This window comes from Malaya genurostris, chromosome 3, assembly GCF_030247185.1.
Source record: "Malaya genurostris strain Urasoe2022 chromosome 3, Malgen_1.1, whole genome shotgun sequence".
Taxonomy (NCBI): Eukaryota; Metazoa; Arthropoda; class Insecta; order Diptera; family Culicidae; genus Malaya; species Malaya genurostris.
Window position 1 is genome coordinate 81737963 of NC_080572.1, and position 27591 is coordinate 81765553.

At 37.4% G+C, this 27591-nt stretch overlaps 1 protein-coding gene across 5 annotated transcripts in view; it reads left to right on the top strand.

Annotated features, from left to right (window-relative positions):
* Positions 1 to 27591, top strand: part of LOC131438091 (myosin-IIIb-like) — a 251269-nt gene that overhangs the window by 129655 nt on the left and 94023 nt on the right. The window lies entirely within an intron of this gene.

Genomic DNA, 27591 nt, shown 5'->3' on the forward strand with positions numbered 1-27591 from the left:
GCCCGGTTCGGAAGATTCTCGCACCTCCAACCCGAAACGTGATTTATCCGTTCGATTAACGGTTGTTTGTTTTTGGATTCGATTGCTGGCAGCAAGCGATGATCGGAATCCAATTAACACCGCCGCCAGTCATGGCCACGCTGGTTCCGGTACTACAGTTCAACATTCAGGCAAATCAAGTTAATTAAGGATCAGCTTCGTGAGGTGCAAATAATTGGCTCTAGTGGATGCACGGAAAGACCGAAATCAGCATTTTGGCGAAAAAATTAGTTGATTTTCTGATTTTAGTTAGTTATTTTTTGAGACAACTAAAAAAATCTTACTTTTGCTAATTTAGATTTTTTATTTCTGATTCCCTTGATAATAATAAATTATTTGTTGAAATGGCTATTTTTTTAGTTGAATTCACCAATTGTCATTTCTTAGCTAAGGCACACTTCATATCCATTCAACTAATTTTTTAGTTGAATTAGAGAAACAAAACGTTGTTTTCAACCAGCATAAATGGTTGAATTGGTTTCTGCCATTTGCAGCTATATGGCGCTCTGTCACCGAAATAACGCTAACACCGTAATGACTACTAACCACTAGATGGCACACTACTTCCGTAAAGAATTTATGTCGCGGTTGTCTTTTCTATATTGGCAGGTATAAATACGATGTTGTATTGGAGAAAAAGACATAAATGAGACATAAACTTCTTTTTGAAATTTTTTCTTCTTAATCACTGTTTTCTTCATTCGACTTCGCGAAATCGACTCTTTCACTGAAAACTTTAAGCACTCGGAAAACAAAAACCGAATACAAGCAGTACACCGGACGGCGTAGCCCGGAAGGTTGGAAGAAAAAATAATTTCATTTAATATATACAATTAGCATGTAACATTCAAAACTCACTTCACTGTTCCACGTAAAAACAGTATTACGCACAATCGCTTCAAATGCGCACAAATTCTGAATAAATACACTTTCCACTAAGAGTTTACGTCATTTTTACATATTGGTTTAGAAATTTATATATGGATACATCGTAACACATGCGAAAAACATCAAAACAATTTGCAAGCAGTTTCAACAAGGCTGTCCTTTTAAGCTTTTTAATGGATTGTTTTGCTTTGATACTTCTCATGAGCTTTTGGCTAACAAACTTGTTAATAAAACCAATTTCATTTTTGCTTTCTTTGTATTGTCCTTCAGTAATGATGGGGATAGATAAATAGAAACATTTTTTTTTTAATTTTAATAACAAAATTAGTTGTCAATGAGAATTTCGTGTTGTATTGAAATATTGCTGGTTTGTGTCTAGGATATTCGCCAAATAAACACATTCTCTAGAAATAAAAGTTTTTTTTAGCAAAGTAAATTCTCAATTTTAACTAATTTCATAGTTATTTTGGAAAATTTGTTGTTAAAATCAACTAATTCAAAAACAGTAATACGAATTAGGCACAGAGCTAATTTCGGTCGTTCCGTGTGTTAGCTAATTTTTCACTAGTGATTGATTCTCAATTAGTCAGGTTGGATGTTGTCTTAACAATGATATCTACGGAATGACGTGCGTGGAGCAATTTCGCTCTGTCACAGAAAACCGAAGTCCAACTCAAAGATGAATTATTTTTACGTTCACTGTATGTAACTTTTTTGCACTTGATAAGAAAAGAATCGTTTGCAATGATGTTTCCATCGTCAGTGCATAGCAAATCGGACCAAACTGCTAATTCAATTTAAGCCTCTAAGCTACCGTAAAGCTTGAACTCATCTGGAACAACAACTTTATTGCTTTTGTGATACTAGTTGTAGCCTAGATGTTCGTTCTCTGTGCGGTATGTACCCCAACTTCAAAACTTCCATCGCTTCCGTTGTGCTCATGAAAGCGCGTACATAATTAGCAAAAACACTGATTATGTCACAATCTCGACTATCCACCCGGTCTCTGCTTCGTCACAATACTGGCGGCACAGAAAGAGGATATCCACTGTGTGCAGTCAAGTTCTTTCACCTCCGGAAAGGTGGAAAACTGTTTCACTCTATTAATAAGCTCCTTTTCTACTCAGTATCACATCCGAACGCAATTCTAGCACCGTGGAGCGATGCCGTGCGTTGATGGAATTTAATGATGGTAATTATAGTGCTAATATTTACCAACACCCCGTCGCGTCTAGGCAATGTCATTACCACGGACGATGGGTACACAAGTTTTACTTACGAACGCAACCCAGGCGACACAAGGTGGCCGGCGTTGGGGTGTCGTGTAGTTGTAGTACCGTTAGCGGAACGCAAAACATGCTAATTGTTTCACCTCAAGCAGGGAAGTTGCTTCGGCGTACGAGTGTCGGACGAGTGTTTGTTGTGATGCTATCAATCTTATCGATGTTGTTTCTTTTTTTGTAATATTAAGTTCGATTTTCCTTACTTACACACGGAACCCCTCGCGATCGTGAAACAACCAAAATATTAGTTGTTTTTCTGAATTTGATTGGTTAAAATTTGATACAACTAATCGATTGCTGTTTTTCTAAACTGTCATTTTTGTTTTTCGATCAACAGAAACGATGGTTGAAATAACAAAATTTTTGTTTGAAAAAAAAAGATGCTGTCAATTAGTCAAGACACACACCTTTCAATTTGAATAAAGATTTTAGTTACAACAACCGACCTTGTTTTTGATTTAACAGTTATGTGAGTTGAAAAACAAATCGGTTTTAGTTACTTTAGATATAACGATTAGTTATTTCAACTCAAGCAAAATAATTGATTTTGAACGACAATAAAATATTCCTTATTGATATACGTTTTGATTTTTTAAATGAAAATTCGGTATATTAGGATATATAAAATATATGTAATATTTAATATAAATAATATACTGTCTTTTAGTAGTGCTGGTGTCAACGAAACTTTCTAATTGTGACCACCATATTTTTTGCAAACAAAAATTCGAACTGAATGCACTGATTTTTATTTTTTGAGCCATTGCAACTTACAGTTTTAACAGATTATATGAATGAATATTAAACATATTCAATTTAATCACTTTGTTCTTACAATTTTTGTACATGACTTGAAGATAACATGATGCTCATTAATTAACATGCATTTCACGATGGAGAATCAAGTTGATTTTAGGACCAAAATTCAAACGCATACAGTTCACTGGGTTCTAGTTTTGGTTAAACACGTTTTGTTAATTGCAATATTTCTAACGGCTATCAGTTCTGTGCATAGCACTTCTTTATATCAATCGTTTCTTCTTGTAACACCAGAGCAGTAAAGATGTAGATAATTTATCATCACATTAATATTTTGACAGCTAGTATTATGATAAACATTAATTTACTATCATTCAAAAGTTACTCTCCACGAGTTTTACAAACGTATAATAAGCGAATTTCATTTGCATGAAAATGTTTAAGAAACACGTTTGAATTTCAACTAAAGTAATGGTTGATTTTCCATTGCGATTTTGGTTTGCTTTGTGCTATGTTTGACATTAGACAGCATTAAAAACAACATATTTTCCAACTACTTCAATATGTGCAAATCAAAAAGCAAATTGGTTGAATCAAATAATTATTATAGTTAAAACAATAACTGCAAAAATCAAAAACTGCGAATTTTTTGATTGGAGGATTTTCCGTGGCATGGCATGGCCGACAACTCTTGGATTTTTGCACCACGATAATTCTGCATTGATGTTCCGTGATTTTTTCGTGTGACTTCTGGCTATTCAGTAAACTCAAACGACCGCTCTGGGGAAACCGTTTTGAGTCAATTGAAGACATCGAACGGAAATAGCTACGCGCATTGAATACTATTCCAGAAATTGCCTTTAACAACTGTTTCAAGGCTGGGAAAAAAAATGACACAGGTGTATTGGGGCCGGGGGATTGCTTTGAGGAAGACGAAATAAATTAAGAATTTTGAAACTCTGAACAAAGTTTTACTATTTATTCCATACATACACGGAACGACCGAAATTAGCTCTGCGCCTAATTCGTATTACTGTTTTTGAATTAGTTGATTTCAACAACAAAATTCCCAAAATAACTATAAAATTAGTTAAAATTGAGAATTTACTTTGCTGAAAAAACTCTTATTTTTAGAGAATGTTTTTAGTTGGCGAATATTCTGAACACACACCAGCAATATTTCAATCCAACACGAAATTCTGATTGGCAACTAATTTTGTTATTGAAATCAGAAAATTTGTTTCTATTTATCTGTCACCGTGATTACTGAAGGACAGCACAAAGAAAACAAAAATAAAATTGGTTTTATTAACAAGTTTATTAGCCAAAAACTCATGAGAATTGTCAAAGCAAAACAATCCATTAAAAAGCTAAAAGGGACAGTCTTGTTGAAACTGCTTGCAAATTGTTTAGATGTTTTTCGCATGTGTTACGATATATCCATATATAAATTTCTAAACCGATATGTGAAAATGACGTAAACTATTAGTGGAAAGTGTATTTATTCAGAATTTGTGCGCATTTGAAGCGATTGTGGGTAATAATGTTTTTACGCGGAACAGTGAAGTTAGATTCGAATGTTGCACTCTAATTGTATATGTTAAATGATGTTTTTGTATCTTCTAACATTCCGGGCTACGCTGTCCGGTGTATTACTTGTATTCGGTTTTTGTTTTCCGAGTGCTGAAAGCTTTCAGAGAGAGAGTCGATTTCGCGGAGTCGAATGAAGAAAACAGCGATTTAGAAGTAAAATTTTCAAAAAGAAGTTTATGTTTTGCTTATGTCTTTTTCTCCAATACAACATCGTATTTATACCTGCCAATATAGAAAAGATAACGGCGACTGAAATTTTGTGGCTAGTAGTCATTACGGTGTTTTTTCGGTGACAGAGCGCCATATAGCTGCATATTGCAGAAACCAATTCAACCATTCATGTTGGTTGAAAACAACGTTTTATTTCTCTAATTCAACTAAAAAATTAGTTGAATGGATATGAAGTGTGCCTTAGCTAAGAAATGACAGCACGTTAAATTGGAGAATTCAACTAAAAAAATAGCCATTTCTACAAATATTTTATTGTTATTAAGGGAACTAGAATTAGAAAATCTAAATCTGCAAAAGTAAGATTTTTTTAGTTGTCTCAAAAAATAACTAACTGAAATCAGAAAATCAACTAATTTTTTCGCCAAAATGCTGATTCCGGTCTTTCCGTGTATGGTTTGCGTTATGATCTAAAGATATACAGAAAAATTAACATATTTGATATAAAAAGTAGTCCAATGAAACTCAAGGCACCTTGTGATCAAATTAAGTACATTGATATCAAACTTCAGTATTTATTTCGCAATGAGTCCTGTTATTCAATCCTTTACTATATCAAATTGATATACTGTTTGTAGTCTTAGCTAATCAAATTTCGTAGATTTCAGTTTCCAGTATTTGAATTATTCCAAACATAAAATGATGAAACATATCTGTTCAATGTCAATGAAAACAACATCGATGGTTAAAGCGTTTGGTGAAATTGTGTTCATTTGATTTGGGAAATTTGTGATTCCATAACAAGTGTTTATCTAACAGCGGTTTTGTGATAAAGTTATCCTTGTTTAAGATGAAAAAAAATTGGTGACAAATTAGAAAATGTTAATGAATGATCATTTCGTAATCTTTCAGGTATGCGCAAAAATTTTATGCTTCAAATTCGATCATTGATTTACTTCCAGCAGACTGTTTTACTTCCAGCTGTTTGATACCGACGATGATGTTCATGCATTAGCAATAAAACGCTTTTTGACATGAATTTAATTTCTAAAAGTAACAGGAGCGAAGGGTTTCAAACACACAGAGCGCGCTGCGATTGAATGGCGCGTTTGAATTGCCGTCGCAAAATTCCAATTCCCAGCGGTTGATGCACCCAAGCTCATATAAATTGACTAAAATTATCAGTGCATAACTTTAGTTCAACCGTTTGAAGGCATCATCTTTCAATACTCATTTTAGGTAAATTTAATAATTTCGCTAATTTTTTCGCCCCTCCGGGCACTTTTGCTGATTGAAAACGTTTTTCTATATCAATCATTTCCGATCGAATCAGAAGTATTTTTTTAGAATTTAGATCTTTACTGATCTCGACTTGACATGATCATGATCATACAAAAATCAAAATCACTTAGAGATCAGATCAGCTCTGATTCCGTAATGATAATTTATTCCTTGGTTAAGATCACTTGAAATCAGCAGTGATCGGTGGTTTCCCAGCCCTACATGTCAATATAAAATACTGTTTATATTTTAACAACGATATTTATTTCATGAATCTCAACATACCGAACTTATTTCAAATAGATCATGACATGTATCAGTAAGTATATTTTGACTATTTTCGCAAATCAATAATATTGTTCGAGTTGATTCCACTATTTGCAATGTCTAAAACAAATAAAACCGATTTATTTTTCAACTAACAGAATTTTGTTTCAATAACAACACCAGTTATTTCAACTAAAATATTTGTTGAAATTGAAAGGTATGTGTCCTCACTAATTGACAGCATTTTTTTCAAACAGTTAAATTAGTTGTTTCAACCATCGTTTCTGCTAATCGAAAAACAAAAATGACAGTTTAGTTAAAACAACAATCGATTAGTTGTACCAAATTTTAACCAATCGAATTCAGAAAATCAATTAATATTCTGGTTGAAATGCGATCGCGGGTGGTTCCGTCTAGTTTCTATCCTAATGAAAACAATTCACAATGTAAAAATAAAATATGATAATATTCTGAGTCGTGTTTTGCTCTGATGTTTACATGCATTGCCCCTATCCTATAACACTATTATTGAAATTATAACATACTAATATAAAGTTTAGAATTTATGAATCAAGCAAAAATCAATTCTATCACATTTTTCCAAATTTTCATAAACAGTTTCATGATTATCTTAACTGTTTTCTAGCCATTGAATAGTTTTTTTTTGTTTCAAATATTCCTTAAATCATTGGCCCTATGCGGCTCGGCAAAATTCTACAACACACTCACACTAGTATTAATCACTCTACCACATTCACGCGTGGATTGGACGATGTCAGTCTTGTGTTATGCCAAGCAGATATGCCAGGTTCAAAGATTTTCAAAATGTAGCACTAAGTTAAAAATGACACAGATTTTCGAAAGCGATTACAGACCAGAGCTGCAATATAAAATCTGTCTTCTAAAACAAAAATCTTTTTCATTTGTAACGCATGAACATCATATTCTGTGAAAATCTAAATGTTTAAGAAAATCTGTGACACAGACAGTGTTGGTGATTGCCGAAAATTTCACAGAAGCTGCTATATTGCTATCTATATTGTATACAACATTTTCAATCCGGTAAAAGATGCTACAAGAATTCGAGTCTCTCAATGCATGAACCGCGAGAGAATTTTTCTACATTCCTTCGCTCTACTTCATACTCTGAGTATTTCTCGGCCCTTAAAAAAATTACAGTCTGATAATGATCGTTGCTGTGTGGAAATTCCCAAGAGAGAATCGCAAGTTGACAATTATCGCAGAAAATCGAGTCGATGATTCAACTTGATGATTCTCATACTAGGTTGCAATATTTCAAAACCCTTGTGTGGAGAATTCGCATACATTTTCATAGGCACAACTTACACAAAGGTTATATGCACATAGTTAGAATAAGCGGCAATAGTAAAATGATTCTATCGCAATAATCAACTCCCTGTATAGAATCGGATCGCGAAACGAGAATAAGCGACCGTTTGTTGCTTTAGAGAAGATCCCCACAGCAGCGTGCTAACCTTTGATTCTCAGAAATGTCATCGAGAGAAATTCGCTCCCGCACTGTTGTCAATTCTATGTTAAATGAACCATACCGGTTTTTTGTTGTTGCGATGATTTTCAACTCTCTTTGATGGCACTGATTCAATCGTTGAAGAGTTGCCAGAGAACGTTCTTTGATACGATAAAAGCCATCCTTGGACACAGAATCTGTATAGCAAAATTGATTGAAAAAGTACAGGTGTGTAATGTCAGAGACATAACTGGATGTCGTGAATACGAATAAAACTGACACTCTTTCTTTATACTTCCGAATATCAATTAGTTGATCGATTGTGTGAATTGTGCAAGTTTTGCCCTTTTGCACTACTAGAATTTGAAACGATACACCTACACTACAGTACAGATTAGTTACATTAAACATTGTGACACACAAATATTACGAAATAATCAATATAGTTTTTAAGATAAAATAATGGTGCTTCTGAAAAGAATCTTTTATGAAGGCGTTCGTGATGGAAAGCGACGAGTTGAGTTCGAGTTCAGATGGATGCCGCTGACTTCCGTCATCTATTTCCAAACTGACATGTTGTCCGTGAGTGCGATACTGATATGTGTTCTGTTGTAGTCTCCTGCTTCTTTCGGTAACAAGCTTTGTGTTTCGCCTGGAGATGCCTTGATCGAGCGATAATCAACACGTTGACAACCACAGCCAAATTCTGAGCCAAATCAGCAGAACGTTCTACTACAAACTATAACTGGTTGAAAAATGGGCCGTATACAGTATAGTGAAGTAAAATTTCGCATAATTTTTTTTGGTATAAAATTATGGTTCTAAATGGCACCTTAGAGAATTTCGATGTCGATTATTTAATTTCGGAATTCAATATTTCAGTAAAAGAAATTATCAAAATGCTGTTCTGGCATCCCAGAAGAACCAATTTGTATAATTTTCTAAGATACTGAACACTGATTGGATAAAAATGATTTTAAACACTGTTGCGAATTTAGCACTGTGAAAATTGCAAAAAAACCTAATCAAATTATCTTAGATTTGCTCTACACTGCTAATATTATTTTCGACTTTCGAAGATATTTTCTATAGTTCTTTTGGTAACATTTAGAGCCATTAGAAGGGCTGATTTTATATAATGTTGTCCACTTTTCGATTTCTTTCTCTCCAATGCAAACGACCAGCAGCTCTGCTGTATGATGCAATCACTCTTGTTTGGGTTGAAACTAGATTTGCGTACCAACAGAAACACATCCGCTCGCAGTGCCAAATAATGCCGAACTGAATCATTTTTTCTCAAGAGGTTTCTTCTTACGTGATTTCGTTTGTAGCTTTTTCACAAATGGGCGGTTCCAACGGCCACACATATAGGCACTTATAGAATTTTGATGGCGATTATCTCGGATTTGCATATTTCATTGGAAGAAACTATCAAGATGCTGTACAGGATTCATTTCTGCCTTTTAGAAGGACCAACTAGTGGAATTCTCGAACTTTCTTTTTCTCGACCGATTTTCGCACAGCGAAAAGTGCACGAAGCAAATCAAATTATTTGGGATTTTCACTAAACTGATGATTTTTACCATTCGATTTGCAAAGAAGTAATCTTAATAGTTCTTTAGATAACATTTAGAGCAATTAGAACGGCTGATTCTCTATCATGTTGTCCACTTTTCGGTTTACCTTTCTCTCCGATGCAAACGATCAGCAGCTCTGTTGTATGACGCAATCGCTCTTGTTTGAATTGAAACTATCTTTGCGAACAAATCCCAACACATCCGCTCGCAGTGCAAATGATATGCTAAACTGGTTTAATGCGTCTTCTCACCTTAACGACCGGAAGGCAAATGAGAACTATGACCTGAGCGTTTGAGGTTTTTTAACCACGCAGAAGGTGCGCTCTCTGATATTGCTGTTTAAATGCGTCTTCTCGCCCCGAAGTCTGCTTCCAACGCACAAGAAGAAATGATCGATTTTCGACCACGGTTCCCCCTTTTATAAGGTTCAGTTGAAGATATCACGCGTTTTTTATAACGGCCAATAAGCCATCCATCAACATTCACTTTGAAGAGTAGTTTCGAATGACTCGGCACTTGCTGAGAGTAAGTCATAATAGTAAACGGCAGAGAAAAGTTTTCTCTTTCGTCTGGTGTTAAATTTACTCTATTTTTCATAGCTCGCCTGCAATTTCTTTCGAAAGTGGAAGTTGACAGGTGGCTTATTGGCCGTTATCAAAAAAAATAAATCGCGTGATATGTGCTTGACCACCAGCGATGTCAACCCTACGGATTTATCCGTAGATTCACGGATTACTGTCTTTTCTACGGATATACGGATGGATCATATAAAACCTACGGATTTAACATGATTCCTTCAAAAACTTCAGATTTATTATTATTTTTCTAGATATCTGCGGAAAATAATTGAATATTGTCACATCGTTGCTACAGATTTATTTTCTGCAGGTCTAATTATTAAACAGTTAGTCTTTACCACTTAGAATTCCAAACTGTTAATTTTACGTAAATGTTGATTCATTATGTTATTGTGTATATGTATTTACTAATTTTCAATCTATACATTTTAGACACATTTAGTGAGTTGGTTTATGCTTATTAGTCTTAAATCTACGATTTGACCTCAGGGAAAAGTGATCTTCCAAATCTACCCGTTTTTTTTTTGTCAGCAATCGCTATTATGTGACGACACAAATCTTTTAGCCACAGGTAGAAATCTAAGAGTGAGCTGCAGTCACCTACAAAGAAGTTTAAATATTTTTAGTGATTATCTGTCAAAATGGAAAATTAAACCAAATGCAGCAAAAACGCAATTAATTATCTTTCCTCATAAGCCAAGAACTTCTTTTCTTAAACCAAACAATAATCACATTCACAAATTGAATGGCTTGAAATTGACATGGTCTGATCAAGCTAAATACTTAGGTTTAACGTATGACAAAAAACTCACCTTCAAGGATCACATTGAAGGAATCTAGACAAAGTGTAATAAATATATTAAATGTTTATATCCTCTTATAAAGAGAAATTTTAAGCTCTGTCTAAAGAACATATTATGAATTTATAAACAAATTTTCAGACCAGCCATGCTTTATGCAGTACCAATATGGTCAAGTTGTTGTTCCACCAGGAAGAAAACGCTTCAAGGGATTCAGAACAAAATTCTGAAAATGATTTTGAAGCGTCCTCCCTGGTTTAGTACAAATGAGTTACACAGACTCGCAAATATAGAACCATTAGATGTAATATCACATAATATTATAAGCAAATTCCGACAAAAATCGATGCAATCTTCAATTGAATCGATTCGCTCTCTGTATTAGTTAGTAAGTTAGTATATAAGTTCCTTTCCCCCATTACACAATACAAGTAGGTTTACAGTTTTCCCTACACAAAAATCATACAATTGCGGAAGCAAATGATGTCTTTTTGGTAATAAGCAAATCATGTATATAATAGGGCTTGTGGCTGAACACCCAATTCAAATCTTAATAATTTAATTTTAACTCATATTCTAATCAACCGTTTTTAAAAGAAGCAAACAAATCACCGGTTGCGCTTGTCGTGAACTGAAATTTCTATTTACGAACGGAAGCGGAAGTTGGCAAAAATAAACTTCTTGAACGCACATGACAATGATATATTAGTAACTGAAGGCTCTAGCTTCCAAAAATTACCTATCGTGGTACACTAAAACAAAATCGATAATGAGAACATGAATTACCACGATATTCACAATCAGAGCTACTTAAACTGTACTTTAAAAGCTTCGAAATATGTCCCTGTAAAACTGATTGCACCATTCAACGAATCGTTATTACACCAATATTCTACCCACCTACCGTATCAAGATCATAAATCAACACCCTGGTAAATTCGTCTCTCAGTCGCCACGTGTGCTACTAAATATCCCTATTTAGCATACACCTTTTCAGCGCCAGCGCCAAGGTGCGTAATGAATATATTATGCGTGTATGTGTTCTTCCTATCAGTCCACTTCATCGCGGTACGTTTTCTTATCGCCGTTTTTATTCGAATTGCCCATTCGCACGGCCCCGACCCTGGGCTGCTGTTTGCGTTTGCGAACCAGGCCACACACTCGGGCGGAGTTGGAGCGGAATCTCTTCCACACGGGATGCCATTGAGATAACATACTACACACTGAAACACTAACATCGTTTGCATTACACTTGACATTTCGCAAGCACCTGTTGGGAAAATTGCCGCTGAGTGCGGCCTGGTAGTTATCACCTCACTGCAGGGCCTTGTCGTTAGTCGGAACTGTTGAACGGTGCCACCGCGGGCCTGAAGTCCGACACCTTTCGACCAGCGACGCGTGGATAGAATAGATCAAAGAAAGTCTTTTGCCGTGTGCCGGGTTCGGTACCGGCGGTAATAAAAACCAACGTGTGTAGAAACGATACAGACTCTCGAGAGTTCCTAGCAATTTACAGTCTCTTTTGGAAGTGAAGCCGGTGTGTGTGTATGCACGAAAGCAACAGACTCGAGTGACAAATGGCAGCTTTGTTGTTGGCCGAGAAATTGTTTCAGATGTTTCGCATCATGTGAGCTATCCCGAAGTTTTTCAAGAATGGACGAAATAGCGTAGTTTTGTATTAATAAAACATAGGAATTGCAATATACATTTTGCAATATACACTTTTTAGTATGCACCTTTTGAAGTCCATTCATTCGTACGTGGTCTTAGATCAAGATTCAGAGTATCCGTTGGCCACATATAAAAACAGTTAGGTATCTGCTCCTTACGTTAAGCCTCCCGAGAAACTTCTTCAAGAAATGACTACGAAAATTTCACGAAATAAAGCTTAGCTTAGTTGACCGCCCGTGAGTTTCCCGTGACTGATCAGAAACCAGTTGAAATTGCACATTGAACCAAATGCATAGTAGTTGGGGAGTCGTAGATCATGCTTAACATGCAACTATGACTTAGAATATGGACTGATCCATAACGTAGATGGCCACGCTCATGCAGGTCAATATGGAATGGGAAGGAATGTTAGTTCCACAATTGTTGCTACTATTGACCGAGGAATTCACTACATCACCACAACTGTCACAGAAAAGGAGTGGTTTAAGTGGGGCGAGGAAATGATCAGGATTTATCTTGGTAGATAATGTGATCTACTTATTACTCATAATATTATCGGAAAGCCGGCTGTCGCCATCAATCCATACATTTAATTCATTGTGTTCTGTTTTTTTTGCAATAAACAACCGAAATACTAGAAAGATATCACTTGATCATCACCAATCGAACAACAACGCCTTACGCGATACGAAGTAATGTCAATATCTACTCTATAATCAAAACAAAAAAAAAACGAATGGATTCTCCTTGCAGTCTAAACTATATTTACATCCGTCCTTGTTAAACAATGTCGCAAAAAATATCAGATCGGCTACAAACTTCACGCGCGCATCTTAAACTTAGTGTTTAACCCGAAGAAAAATAGATCAAACGTTTATTCTAGCCCCATTTTTAGTAAGGAGAAATATAAGCAAAGCAAAGTCTTGGCATTGCATTCCTTTGGTGGAATTTGGCCTTTCTGTTTCAACAGACTTCGCAGCCGATTCTTAGTGTACAGAATCATTGCATGGCTATTACTATGTATCCTACTGACACTAAGAATCCTTCCAGGTCGTGGCTCGAACATACGACAACTGGCTTGTAAGACCAGCATCCTATGCATTGAACCGCCAACCCGGGATAAGGAGAAATATATTTCTTTTAAAGGAGAAATATAACAAGATTGTAAATAAGAAAAAAATATCTCTAAGGAACGATCTCATCAGTATCCTGCTTCTAATAACACTCACAGATCAGTCTATTTTGTATCAATTATTAATATTATTTTCTGTCTATTTTGTATAAATTATTCAATAATATTTCGCTATAAAAATAATTGCTTGCATACAAAACTTGAACACAAGTTTGGCGAAGAGAAGCTTAAATATCGAAATCCGTATTCATTCATTTCACTATAAGTTGTTTGATACACATTGTAATTAGACTTTTTCTAAGGCAACACTTAGGCACCGCATCGTACTCCCAATGATGCCAACCTTCCTCCAAGAAAATTTCACGAAATAAAAACCAAACAATTCAAACCAAATTATTGAAGATGTTTAAATAATTAACAGAATAAGTAGTCCAGATAGAATCAGTTATAAACTTAGAACTGAATAGCAAGACTAGTCAGGCTCTTATATGCGAGGCAGAATGGAATTCTACTTATGCCTTTTAGCACCTTGATCAATAAGTTCCCAGTCCGACTGACTATCAATGTCATCTGTCACAATTTCGTGACACTCGATTCATTGGCGTGCTAGTTAGTAGTGTGCTTTCAGTGACGCCACTTCCTGGATATTAGTAACAAAGGAGTATTGTAAATTTTGATGTGGAACACATCTTTGTTTTCTATATAGGGATGCAAATTGGTAACTGAAGGAAAAATACACGTAGAAATGTGGTTAGTTTTTGAACACTTACAGCTCAGTCAATTTTGTATCATTTACTAATATTATTTCATCATGTGATTGGAAATATTTCTAAATTTCGATTCGAATGTTTCAAGCCACGTATTTTCAATTATATATTACCGAGCAATGCCCTATTTTGTCAGCTAAAAATCTAAGACGCTATGCTGGCTTACTGGAATTTCCTTACGGAGACGATGGTTTGAAAGGAGTAAGCGATCTGTCAACTGGGAAGCATCGCTCTAATTGGTCAATCGATGCAAAAGCGAAGCTGTTGGGAAGCACGCGAATCTATAGATATAAGCGAAATTATAGCCAACGTTTCAGTATCACGTGTAACCAGTGATGCCACTTTTCCTTGAGGTCAAATCCGTAGATTTGGTTTCAAGTATACTTATGCTCGTACATTTACATAAACTGACCAGCTTTAAGCTCTAATCCACAAAGGCAGGCTTCCGACAATGACTGATCGGTGGCTTATAGAGGCAAGATTACTATTCTAATCGAACAAGCAAAAAATATGGAGATGATATAACAATATTTAAATATCTTCCATTGATATCTAGAGGTATAATTCTGGATCTGGAGATTTCTGGCAAAATAATGCTAAATCCGTAGATTTCATATTATTCATCCGAGGATTCGTAGAAAAGATAGAAATCCGTTGATCTACGGGTTGGCATCGCTGCGTGTAACATGTCAGAGGAAGGTAGCTGCTAGACAACAAGACACGAAGCGATATAAAACGATTTATAACTTTAATTGGTTTGCTTTGATCTGCTGTTATGCGAGTTTGGATGAAATGCTTTGTTATGTCGTTTTCACCTGAGAAATCTGCAAGTATTCCAGGGTACATTTTAAGTGCTTTAAATTTTAAAAAGATGAACTCGATTGATTATCGAGATCGCAGTATGGTAGTAATAGTGGAGAACTTAACGCTATAAAAATAACTGCATGCATGCAGAACTTAAATATCGAAATCCGATACGATAGTATGCATATACGAATATTTGGGCTATTGATGTAGTTTCGTCGGATACAACACAAACACGAATCAAGGCAAACAGAGTCTGGGTTCGCATGTTCGATGTTGGTTCTTAATACACTGAGGTCTTTTTTACGCGGGAAAACCAAAAAATAAAACGCAGAAATCCTCGTGAAAAAAGCCGCGTAACGCATATAAAAAGGCGAGTGGGTAATGTCAGAGGCATAACTGGATGTCGTGAATACGAAAACAACTGACATGTTCCTTAACACTTCCAAATATCAATTAGTTGATCAGTTGTAAGAATTAAGCAAGCATTCTCCTTTTTCACATTTTTCGCAAAAGCAAAGAAGTCTTCACTTGAACTCGATTACTGTGAATTTCACACAGTGAAAAGAGAACAAATCAAATCAAACTGTTCTAGGTTTGCACTAAACTGAGGATATTTACCTTCGATTTGCGAGCAAGAAAAACTATTTGGATTTCTTGCTCGTAAATCAAATCTTAACTTTTAGAGCCATTAGAACGGCAGATTTTGTGTGATGCTCTCCATCGTTGTCCTCTTTTCGTTGTTTTTTCACCAATGCAAACGACTGGCAGCTGTGACGTAATCGCTCTTGTCGAAAGTGAAACTAGCCTTGCAAACGACACACAATTCATCTGCTCGCAGTGACGATAGAATCCAAACTGATCCACTTTTTGTTAAAAGGTTTATTTTTACGTGATTTCGTTTGTAGCTTTTTCACTAATGGGCTGCAAAAATAGCCGCATACAGAATTTTAATTTCGATTATTTCATTTCGGATTTGCATTTCATTGAAAGAAAATATCCTAATGCTGTACGGGATTTATTCCTGCCTTCCAGGAGGACCAAATTGTGGCTCTCACTACGATATTCAACACTTTTCGGAACATTTTTCTCGAACGATTTGTTGTACAGCAGCAGATATTTTGTTTTCTTCCTCAGAACGTGTTCTGATTGGCTAGTGTTGACATGGGTCAAATGCGACAGGATTTTCAATAGTGTACTATTGAAATACTTCAATGCTGTTGCTATACACGTTTAAGTTGAAAAATTTCGATTCTATTGGTAGTTAGATTATATAAATCCTTTCACTGAGCGATGAGCTTTAAAAATGCGGGAAAGGCAAACGCGCCTTATGAATACTCGTTTATACCAAACATTTCAGAAAAGTTTAATTTTGAATTATTTGAGATTATGTCACACAACTGAAAATTTTATCATAAAATTGTGATCATATTTCCGATGGCATGTAGCAAAAATTATGTTGATTCGTTAGATACAACAAAAGATATTCACGATCAAAAACTTATCACTCTCTCAGAGGGTACATTTTGAAAAGGGGTCCCATAGTAAAGTAAGTCAAAAAAATCGCACATTCAAAAGCATGGCGGTTGATTGAACTATTTGATTGAAAATATTGATCATTAGAAATTTTGATTGCCTCAATAGCTCGAACAACCCCATGGAGCTGATCTTTGTAGTTTTATTGAATCAGTTTTGAAGATTTTTTTACCGTACTTAACATCATCGTTTTATATGAAAGCTTCAAATTTTTAAAACTCTTTGCCCTATAATTCCAGATCCGATAGTCGTATTCGTTATAAATTTCGTAGCAACTCAACATATTGGACCATGGAAACCGGTTTGCGAAAACCGGTCCCCGAGAAATCAAAATGAGTTCCGATTTGTCGACTTATTTAATTTACCCTGTACCCTAAGTTACCATAACAGCATTATTTGTCGAAAATATGATCAGCAATTTATGGTGAAATTTTCAGTAGTTTGAAATAAAGACAAATAACTCAAAATTCCAAATTTCTTACTTCGATACCTTCTGCCAATGAAATTATTGTCATTCGTATCGTGTGTACTTCTGCAGTCGAACAAATGTTTACTCTCTCTTACTGTGTCTTATTAATTTGTGTGTTAAAATAAGTGTGTCGTGTATTCGTCGTACTTTAGAATATGTGCACTGTTACAATTCTGGTAGTGAAGAAATGAAACCGTGCACAATTCACGCAATAGATCAACTTATGATTTCTAGCTTTGATGTATGTTCAAGTCAATTATATTTTTATAACTTTTCATGATGCCGTCATAACACTCATTACTGTTGTTTTCTTTTTTACAGGTAAGACATCTTAAATTATTTGAAGAACGGGTGTTCGTGTAAGGTAAGTAAGACAGGTTGAGGAGTTTTTCCATTACGGCATGTAATTGAGGACAGAAAAACATCTAATGAAAAGTTTCATTTGAAAGCTTAAATTCAACAAATCAGAAATTCCAAAGTTAATTTAAGCATTTTTGCTATGCAATCACGGCATAGTGGTCCGAAACGGGAAATTAGCGTGACAAAAATATTTTCACTATTAAATATCAGTTTTTTGTAGTTGGTGTCTACACAAAAGTTGTTTGTAATCAAATGGCGCTCCTTTTGATGAAAAAAGTTACTAGGGTGGTCCTCATTTAGATTGAAATCTGAATTCTAACTTTCTTAATTAAACTCAAAATTGTTTTTGTTGTACCATAAAGTTGTAGGAAATTTTATTTTGAGCAACTTTGCTGAAAAAACACCTCTCTAGCTTTTCATTAGATCGAGTTACATCAATTTTCCCGAATAAAAGTAGGATGGCACCTCACTTTTTTGTTCTAACTTTTTCGTGAAACGTTCTACGGAAAAGCTGTCTTCAGAAGGGTTGTTGAACTAATCATTGCGCATAATTTTGCTCAACCAAGCTTTTTCATATGAGCTACCAGTAAAAAGTAAAGATTGTTTTTTTCATCTAAAACTCAATTGAAGCAGTTATTTGGGTAATAAATAATTAAAATTGTTCTGCGATCTATTTTCGGCTGTAGTTTTGTGTGTCTCATTTCTCGAGAGGACAATGTATGAAACACTTGTAGAACTAATTTGATACTATTATTTTGCTGAAGGAAGTATGTTGATATGTTAAGGCGTTTATAAGTTATGTATTGTTTTTGAGAATTTTGAAGGTAGTTTTAAAACTAATTTAAATAAGTTAAAAAAGTAACACCCTTCCAAATTTCTTCTAAATTTTTACTTATATTATGACCTTTCAGGAACCGCATAGGATACATTTTTATCGATCTGGCATCTAATGAATATTGATATTTGAAGCTTTACTGAGTTTTGATAAAAAAACAATCATGACTTTTTACTGGTAGCTCATATGAAAAAGCTTGGTTGAGCAAAATTATGCGCAATGATTAGTTCAACAACTCTTCTGAAGACAACTTTTCCGTAGAACGTTTCACAAAAAAGTTAGAACAAATAAAGTGATTTTCCAGGAGCCACCCTACTTTTATTCAGGAAAATTGATGTAAATCGATCTAATGAAAAGCTAGAGAGGTGCTTTTTCTGCAAAGTTGCTCAAAATAAAAATTCCTACAACTTTATGGTACAACAAAATCATTTTTAAGTTCAATTAAGAAAGTTAGATTTCAGATTTCAATCTAAATGAGGACCACCCTAGTAACTTTTTTCATCAAAAAGGGCGCCATTTGATTACAAACAACTTTTGTGAAGACACCAACTACAAAAAACTAATATTTAATAGTGAAAATATTTTTGTCACGCTAATTTCCCGTTTCGGACCATAGTGCACTGTGAAACTCGATCTGTGAACCGAGGCCCGGAGGACTGAGTTTCATATACCATTGGTCTCATTTCATTGAATACGCAAAATGTCTGTGTGTATGTATGCATGTGTGTATGTAACAAAAAACTGCGCACTCGATTTATTCGGAGATGGCGAGATGACCTACTATTGAACTTCACCCGGCTCGAGCTTTCGGTTCGAGAGTAACGGTTTTTAAGAAAATCAAGTGATCGCACATAGTACCCCGTTACTCCGGATCCGGAAGTAGGATCAGGATGAAATTCAATAGAGGGCTATAAGATTATCGGGCTGAGATGAATAAAATCGGTTATTTGGTTTCTAAGAAACCTTCAAGTGAACCTTTTCCGGAGTTTTGATATCAGAATTGCATAATACTTTGTTCAGAATAATGATTTTGATAATGAGCATAGATTGTTTGAACTCATTCCAATAAATATTGAAAAGCATTTTGCTGAACGAATATTAGAGGCGAATATGCCCCCACTTCGGAAATACCACTAAAATATTAAATTAGTCTGTTTTATCTCTTGTGCGCATCATTCGAATTGAGTTCACACTTTCTTCTGTAAACGCCATGATCTAATCACTCCTGACACTTCAAGCTTGCGGAAATCTTGTCGGACAGCATTTCTTCTCGTAATCATACAATTTCCCCTCTCTTTTGACGGCATGTTGAGTCAAGCAAACTCTTAATCAATCGTAAGTGAATATGTTTACCTTTGCACTTGTGATCTTCCCAGCGCCTAGCCTAGCCCTAAGCTTTGTGCTGTGCTGTGCTGCAGTATGCCACTAATGACCGAAGAGAACTTGAGATATGCTCCCTGGTAGCGGTAGCCGGCAACATTGCAAACAGCTGTACTGTGATTCCCAAAGAAGCCGCAGAAAAATGCGCGAACCTTATGAATACAAATGACTAATTAAGACGTTTGTGCACCCGGCGAGAAAGAAATAAAATCTTCTTATTTTGTTGTTTTCGCTTTGGTTGAAGCTCTAGGGGCAAATGGCAGGTGGGAATGCATGCAAAAAAAAAGAAAAATAACAGCACGAAAAGCATTAGTTAGTGATAATGAATTTAATTGGTTCCAATCTTAACAGAAATGCTACTTTTTTAATGGCTGAGTAGCTTCTGCGGTTGAGATGCAAATACATCGCTCGGAAGCTTACGTAATGTGTGTCTTACTCAAGACGTAATCAGCTTCACCAATCATAGTTTCTTATACGGATAATACACCAATTAGAAGTTTTGGTTTTATTGAAATAATACAATGACGAATTGAAATATTATGCACCTGCCGTAGAAAGAAAAACTGCTTAATATCTAGATATTGATATTAATATCCGATACCGAACCTTAGGCTCGAGGACAGTGACACGATGGCCCTCCGGCGAGACAGGAGGTTGGTGCAGGGCTAACAAGCCGCTCGATAAACACTTGTTACGCACAATAAGGATTTAAATCCGACTCGGAATAATCGGCAAAGACCTACGCGACGAAATAAGGACTACGATTGGAAGCTGGAACATGGAACTACAAATCACTTGGCTGCTGCATGATGAGCTTCAAATCCGCGGCTTCGATATCGTAGCACTGCAGGAATTTTATTGGACGGGACAGAAGGTGTGGAAAAGTGGGTATAGAGCGGCTACCTTCTACCAGAGCTGTGGGATAACCAGCGTTCTAGGAACGGGATTTGTAGTGTTGGGCAAGATGCGCCAGCGCGTGATTGGATGGCAGCCAATCAGTGATAGGATGTGCGTATTGAAGATCAAGGGCCGTTTCTTCAATTACAGCAGCATCAATGTGCACTACCCATATGAGACGAGACCCGATGACGAAAAGGAAGCATTTTACGCGCAGCTGGAACGAACCTACGACAACTGTCCACGGCGGGATGTAAAACTCGTCGTCGGCGACATGAATGCTCAGGTAGGCCGGCAATTTACAGGCCTGTGATCGAGCTGAAGAGCCTGCACGCGATAACAAACGACATCGGCCAACGATGCGTGAACTTTGCAGCCTCCCGAGGAATGGTAGTTCGAAGCACCTTCTTCCCCCGCAAAGATATAAACAAAGCCACCTGGAATCACCGGATCATTATAAGGAAAATCAAATTAACCACGTTCTTATCGAAGGGCGATTCTTCTTCGAAGTCATCAATGTCCGCATCTACCGCAGTGCCAACATTGATTCTGACCACTACCTTGTCGCGGTTTGTATGCGCTCAAAACTATCGACAGTGCATAACACTCGTCGCACAGGAACGCCGGGACTCAATCTCGAGCAGGTGCATAGCGTTCGTACTGCAGAGGAATACGCGCAACAACTGGAGCTAGTGCTACCAACGGAAGAGCAGCTTGGTGCGGCGACTATTGAAGACGGTTGGAGGAATATAAGGTCCGCCGTGAGTAGCACTGCTGCAACTGTACTAGGTACGAGGTTATCGAATCGAGGAAATGACTGATTTGATGGCGAATGTCAGCAGTTGGTCGAAGAGAAGAATGCAGCAAGGGCGAGGAAGCTGCAACAACGCACGAGAGCGAACGAGGAACATCAGGTAGGCTCAGAACAGGCAGAACACGGTTTTCCGGAGGAAAAAGCGCCACCAGGAAGACCTAGATCGCGAAGCGATGGAACAGCTATACCGCGCAAATGACACACGGAAATTCTATGAGAAGGTGAACCGCTCACGTAGAGGCTTCACGCCACATGCCGAAATGTGCAGAAATACCTGTGGTAACCTTCTCACGAACGAACGTGAGGTAATCGACCGGTGGAAGCAGTATTATGACGAGCATCTGAATGACGAAGCACAAGATACAGAGAACGACACAGGAATCAATCTGGGTGCATGCTCAGCCAACGACAGATTCCCAGCCCCTGATCTGTCGGAGATAAGTGAGGAGATCGGCAAGCTGAGGAACAACAAAGCCGCGGGCAATGACCAATTGCCAGGTGAGCTGCTCAAACATGGAGGATAGGCACTGGCTAGAGCGCTGCACTGGATGATTTCTAAGATTTGGGAGGAGGAGATTCTACCGCAGGAATGGATGGATCAAGCGGTAGGTCCCGTATACAAAAAGGGCAATGAGCTAGATTGTTGCAATTATAGCTCAATCGCGTTGCAATTATCGCTCGCTCGCGATAAGATAAGTATTCCTGCAGTGACGTGAATACAACGTAGCCACGCATCAACTATTCACTGATTTCAAAGCGGCATACGACACAATCGATCGAGAACAGCTATGGCAGATAATGCACGAATACGGGTTTCCGGATAAACTAAAGCGATTGGTCAAAGCAACGATGGATACAGTGATGTGATACGTCCGAGTATCTGAGGCGCTCTCGAGTCCCTTCGAATCTCGGAGAGGGCTACGGCAGGGTGACTCTCTTGTATCTTGTTCAATATTGCCTTGGAAGGTGAAATTCGAATAGCGAGGAGCGACACGATCTTCCGAAAGTCTGTACAACTTTTTGGTTTCGCTGACGATATTCATATTGTGACACGTAACCTTGAGCAGATGACGGAAACTTACATCGGACTGAAAGCTGAAGCTAGGCCTACTGAAGAAAGAGGCTCTAGAGAAGAAACACTACGCCTCCCACCACGAATATTTATAGACGGTGACGATATCGAGGTGGTAGACGAGTTTGTGTATTCGTGTTTGTGTAGCAGAGAAATACAGAGACGTATTTTGGCAGGAAATCGTGCGTACTTTGGACTCAGAAAAACCCTTCGATCGAGAAAAGTATGCCACCGCACGAAATTGACCATCTACAAAACGCTCATTAGACCGGTTGTTCTCTATGGCTACGAGACCTGGACTATGTTGGCAGAGGACCAACGCGTCCTTAGTGTTTTCGAAAGAAAGGTACTGAGAACCATCTATGGCGGAGTGCAGATGGAAGACGGAACGTGGAGACGGCGTATGAATCACGAACTGCAACAGCTGCTAGGAGAACCACCCATCGTACGGACAGCTAAAATCGGACGTCTACGATGGGCTGGGTATATCATAAGGATGTCGGACGACAGCCCGGTGAAAATGGATCTTGAATCCAATCCAACTGGTACAAGAAGAAAGAAACGCAGAGAGCAAGGTGGATCGATCAAGTGGAGGGTGATCTCAGAAGCATCCGTGCTGGCGACGAGCAGCCATGGACCGAGACTAAAGCAGAGATGGCGCTCGTAGTACACCAGTAACCACGTCTTTCTAGAGTACTAACCTTTGCTTGAAACGGGTCAAAATTTTAAGTCGATCCGACCAGAAACAGCTGAGTTATCGAGGTTGGAGTAAAGTCGTTTTGTAGTTTGTTTAAAAAATGGAAAAAACGAGTTTCGTGTTTTGATAAAACATTGTTTTTTAATGGGTAAAAACACCGTGCAAGCGAAACAATGGATTGAAAAATGTTAGCAGGACTCTTGTCCATCAAAAACAACGATTTGTCGGTGGTTCGCCGAGTTTAAACGTGGTCGTACCGACACAAATGACGCGGAACGCTCGGGTAGACCTGTGGGAGCCGTTACACCGGAAAGTGTGAGTGAGGTGACAAAAATTATAATGCAAGATCGTAAAGTGAAGCTCCGTGAGATTGCTGAGATGACACAGATATCATATGGAAGTGTATTTACTATCCTTCATGCAAAATTGAGCATGAAAATGATTTTTTCCAAGTGGGTGCCGCGATTGCTTTCGATGGAACAAAACGCACCCTGCCACAAGTCGATAAAAACAATGGCGAAATTGAACGAATTGGGCTTTGATCTGCTTCCCCACACCCCAAACTCGCCAGATTTAGCCCCCAGTGACTACTGGCTTTTTGCTGATCTTAAAAAATGCTCCAGAGAAAAAGATTTGGCTCAAATGAGGAGGTCATCGCTGAAACTGAAGCTTATTTTGAAGTGAAAGATAATTTCTTTTATAAACATGGTATTGAAAAATTGGAAAAATGTTGGAGCCATTGTATCACCCTAAAAGGGGATTATGTTGATGATAAAAAAATAATTTGCAAAAAAAATGTTGTTTCCATTGTTAGTCTCGGGACTTATTGATCAATGTGTTATGTATGAAATTGCAACTGTCATATAGAGCGATAATTCAAAAAACGTAAAAAAATCTAAATTTTATTCAGTGTTGTTTCAATTTATAGGTTATACTAGTTGCTGGCCAAACGAACGGATTTCAACGATACAGGGTCCTAGCTCCTGGAATAGTGATCGAACATCTTTTCATTTTCTCGGAAACAGCTGCGTCGATTTTCACAGACTTAGACTCAAATAAAGTTCTTATTCAATATGCAAATAAAAGTTTTTGAAAAAACCCTTAGTATGATTATTGAAAGCATGAGTTATATGAAAAAAGCATTATAGCACCACTAGGTGTTTTTTTTTAAATTATGACTTACCCTAAAAGACAAGATTTTCTCGAACTGTGAAATGAAATAAAATATCGCGTTATATAAAATGAAACGCGTAAATTGAGGTTCTGGTGTATTTATGTCTTATCGTTTCGATATTCATTCCAAATAAATGCAACACGATTTCCACTAAAAAAATCCCAGTTTTTACACTCATTTTATGAGGTAAGTGGAGAGCTTCACCAGATTTACACAATCGTTGACTTATTTAAGACTATGAGCTACTACTAGTTTTAGTAATCGCTAATTTCCTTGGGGATGACCGATTTCGGAAATAGCTTAGACGCTCCTGATGGGATATTTGAGAAGTTTTCAAGGCTCATGGCGACCACATTCGGGTTCGGGATTATAATCGTATAAAAAACGTAACCAACAAATTGGACTTTTTTTTTATTCGCAAAAAAACTCCTGAAAACCTGATCAAGTTTAAATGTGTTATACCAGATACTTGCGCTTTCGGGAATGTTACCGAATATACGGCGTACAGTGCCGAATCTTCAAAAATTTACAACAAATTTCAAGGAAAAGCTTTTTCGGCGAAATGCCAACTCCGGTGATAAGTGATGAGTCAGGTAATGCTAGAACGACCTTCCCACTGTTTTGAAATCAATCGAAGCATCGAGAAATAGAAAACATTTTATTGTTTATTTATTTATTTGTCAATTGCTCACACTGTATTCAGTTATTTATCCTTGCGCTGCACTAGCCACAGACACAGTTGTAAAATGTTCTCATTCTCTTCCGTGGCTCAGAGTTTTGGCTAAGGAACCTCGGTGCCGGAAAACAGAGAAACAAAATCACTTAACGCCGTGCAAGATCGTCCTCACCGTAACCAGGCGGTAATTAAGAGTGACAGATCTGGCTAACATTCGGGCTACAAATAAATTGTTTCATTATGCTAATGGCAATACTTTCCCTTTCACGCGGTATGCTGGATTCACTCTACTCGGCTGGTTTGCACGGTTTTAATAGGCCAATTGCTGAAACGTGCATAAACTACCAAGCGAGCAGCCGGTATGTTTTCGCGTGTTCTCCTGGCCACATATTCTATACCGACTTTACGCAACCTCACCGCCCGTTGAAGCAGAGGCGGTATAGGTAGAACCCGATCGTAATTCAAACCAGCATAAAATTAGCATAATGAGAAAATTGAACTAATATATAGCTCGTTTAAATGAGCCGCTGTACTGACTGATAGATGCTATGGGATGCCGTACTAAAGGGTACCAGAAGGTTTTTTGACCCCGCCATATGAGTGCACTCCGATGGTCGTTAAAAGTTAGAGGCATTTTTTTTCTGTGCTGATGTTTTGGCTATCAGCCGGAACCGGTAAACACGAACAGAACCCTATCCGATGAGTATTTGCAGCGGTCGGTCATTCTACTGATAGTGGCTAGAACACCGCCGACCTGCTGTTAGAAGCACAGCTGGTCCAGCAGAAGTAGTTTGGGTTGTGAATCGTTTTTAATTCATGCCGATTTATCGAAAATGTTTTAAATCCAAGCTAGCCATATGTGTTGATGAAAACATTATTGTTCTTCTCTTTCAAACAATGTTATTAAATCGAAGCAAAAATCAACCGAATATTTGAGCAATTATTTGGAAAATTCCCATACTGCAACGGTTCATGTTTAACAAAGGCCCGATGATCAAGCAATGAATTTTAAATTATTCTCTCAAACAGGTTGAATGTAGAATTTTCCTCCGGTTCGACGGAATGCAAATGTTCGAATAATTTATGTTTACGCTTAACCATTTGAATTTCACTTTTCATAGAACTGAAACAAAAAAAACTGAGTGGCGAGTGGTTCGATGCGGGTGTGCCACTAGGCTAGGGCGTGGGCGGGTGTGCGTCAAAGCGAAAGCTGCCGGCGGAAAAATATGCCAACCGGTCCGAGGAAATAGGTCTCTGGTGCAGTGCGGCAGTGCAAGAGTTTGCCTGACACCCAACTTTCCAGCTAGCGGATGACACAATAATTAGCGCAGGTTATTTTCCGGTTCGTTGGCTTCGGTGGTCGTTGTGGGTTGCGTTTTATTTTGCACTTTTCGTCACTGCTACGGTAAAAGCTGATACAGCAGCTCTGCACTAATTCAATTTACCTGAGACACACTCAGATCGGGGCCATCGTTCTTATCAGTGCAGCTAAACAGGTGGAATTCCGAGGGGTGTGCGGAAGATGGCTTCAAGCGGAATGATGCAAAGCGTATCAACACCTCAGTTGATTTTCTATGGATGGCTGGTTTGATGAGCGAGTATCTGACAGCTGAACTAGATGTGGATTGTATTTTCAAGTGAAGCACTGTTTTGTGTTTTTTAAGCATGAAGCGGCGAAACGTTTGCCTCGTTGCAAATCTAGCGGTAAGCTATGCAAATACGAACAAAATCTGACAGACTTGTGGTTGTAAAAACGCGAGTCAATGTACGGAGTGTCATTCGCCGTAGTCTTCGAAAAACGGTCCGAATAGATGAACTGCTAACTTTGGAAAAAATTCGTTGCATACTGAATGATATGGCAGCGAACAGAAACATGACTTGCGTTTCTTTAAGACGTCCTGTGTGCTTGGGAAATCGGCTGGGTATCATATACTGAGGGCCGAGTCTCATATACCAATCGCTTCAGTTCGACAAATTGCGCAAATATCCGTGTGTATGTGTTAGCATAGATTTCGAGATCTCAGACATGCCAGGCCGACTTTGGTCGACCTAGTCGCAAATGGATGGTCTCTTCGTCAACTCGAACGCTATTGAGTGTTGTCTTTTGTTTCTGTTGTTTTCAGTTAAGTTATGCAAAGTTGTATATCAAAAATATTTTGAGACTTAGATATAATCTAAATTGACATTAATCTGCATAGAAGTGGGGCAAACATTTAAATTGGCATACATTGCTCAGTGGTCCAGGAAACAAAATTAATAGGAAACAAACCTTCATCTTTGGACTTAGAGATTTTGGTGGTTTCGAAATATTAGTTGTTTTAGGGTGGCCCTAAAATAAGTCATAATTTAAAAAGAAAATCACCTAGTTGTGCAACAATGCTTTTTTCATATAACTCATGTTTTCATTAATAATACTGAGGGATTTTTCAATAAAACTTTTATTTGCATATTAAATAAGAACTTTATTTTAGTCTAAATTTGTGAAAATCGACTCAGCTGTTTCTGAGAAAATGAAGAGATTTCATTATTCCCGAAACTTTCGGAACCAGGAGCTAGGAACCTTGAAATCCGTTCGTTTGGCCAGC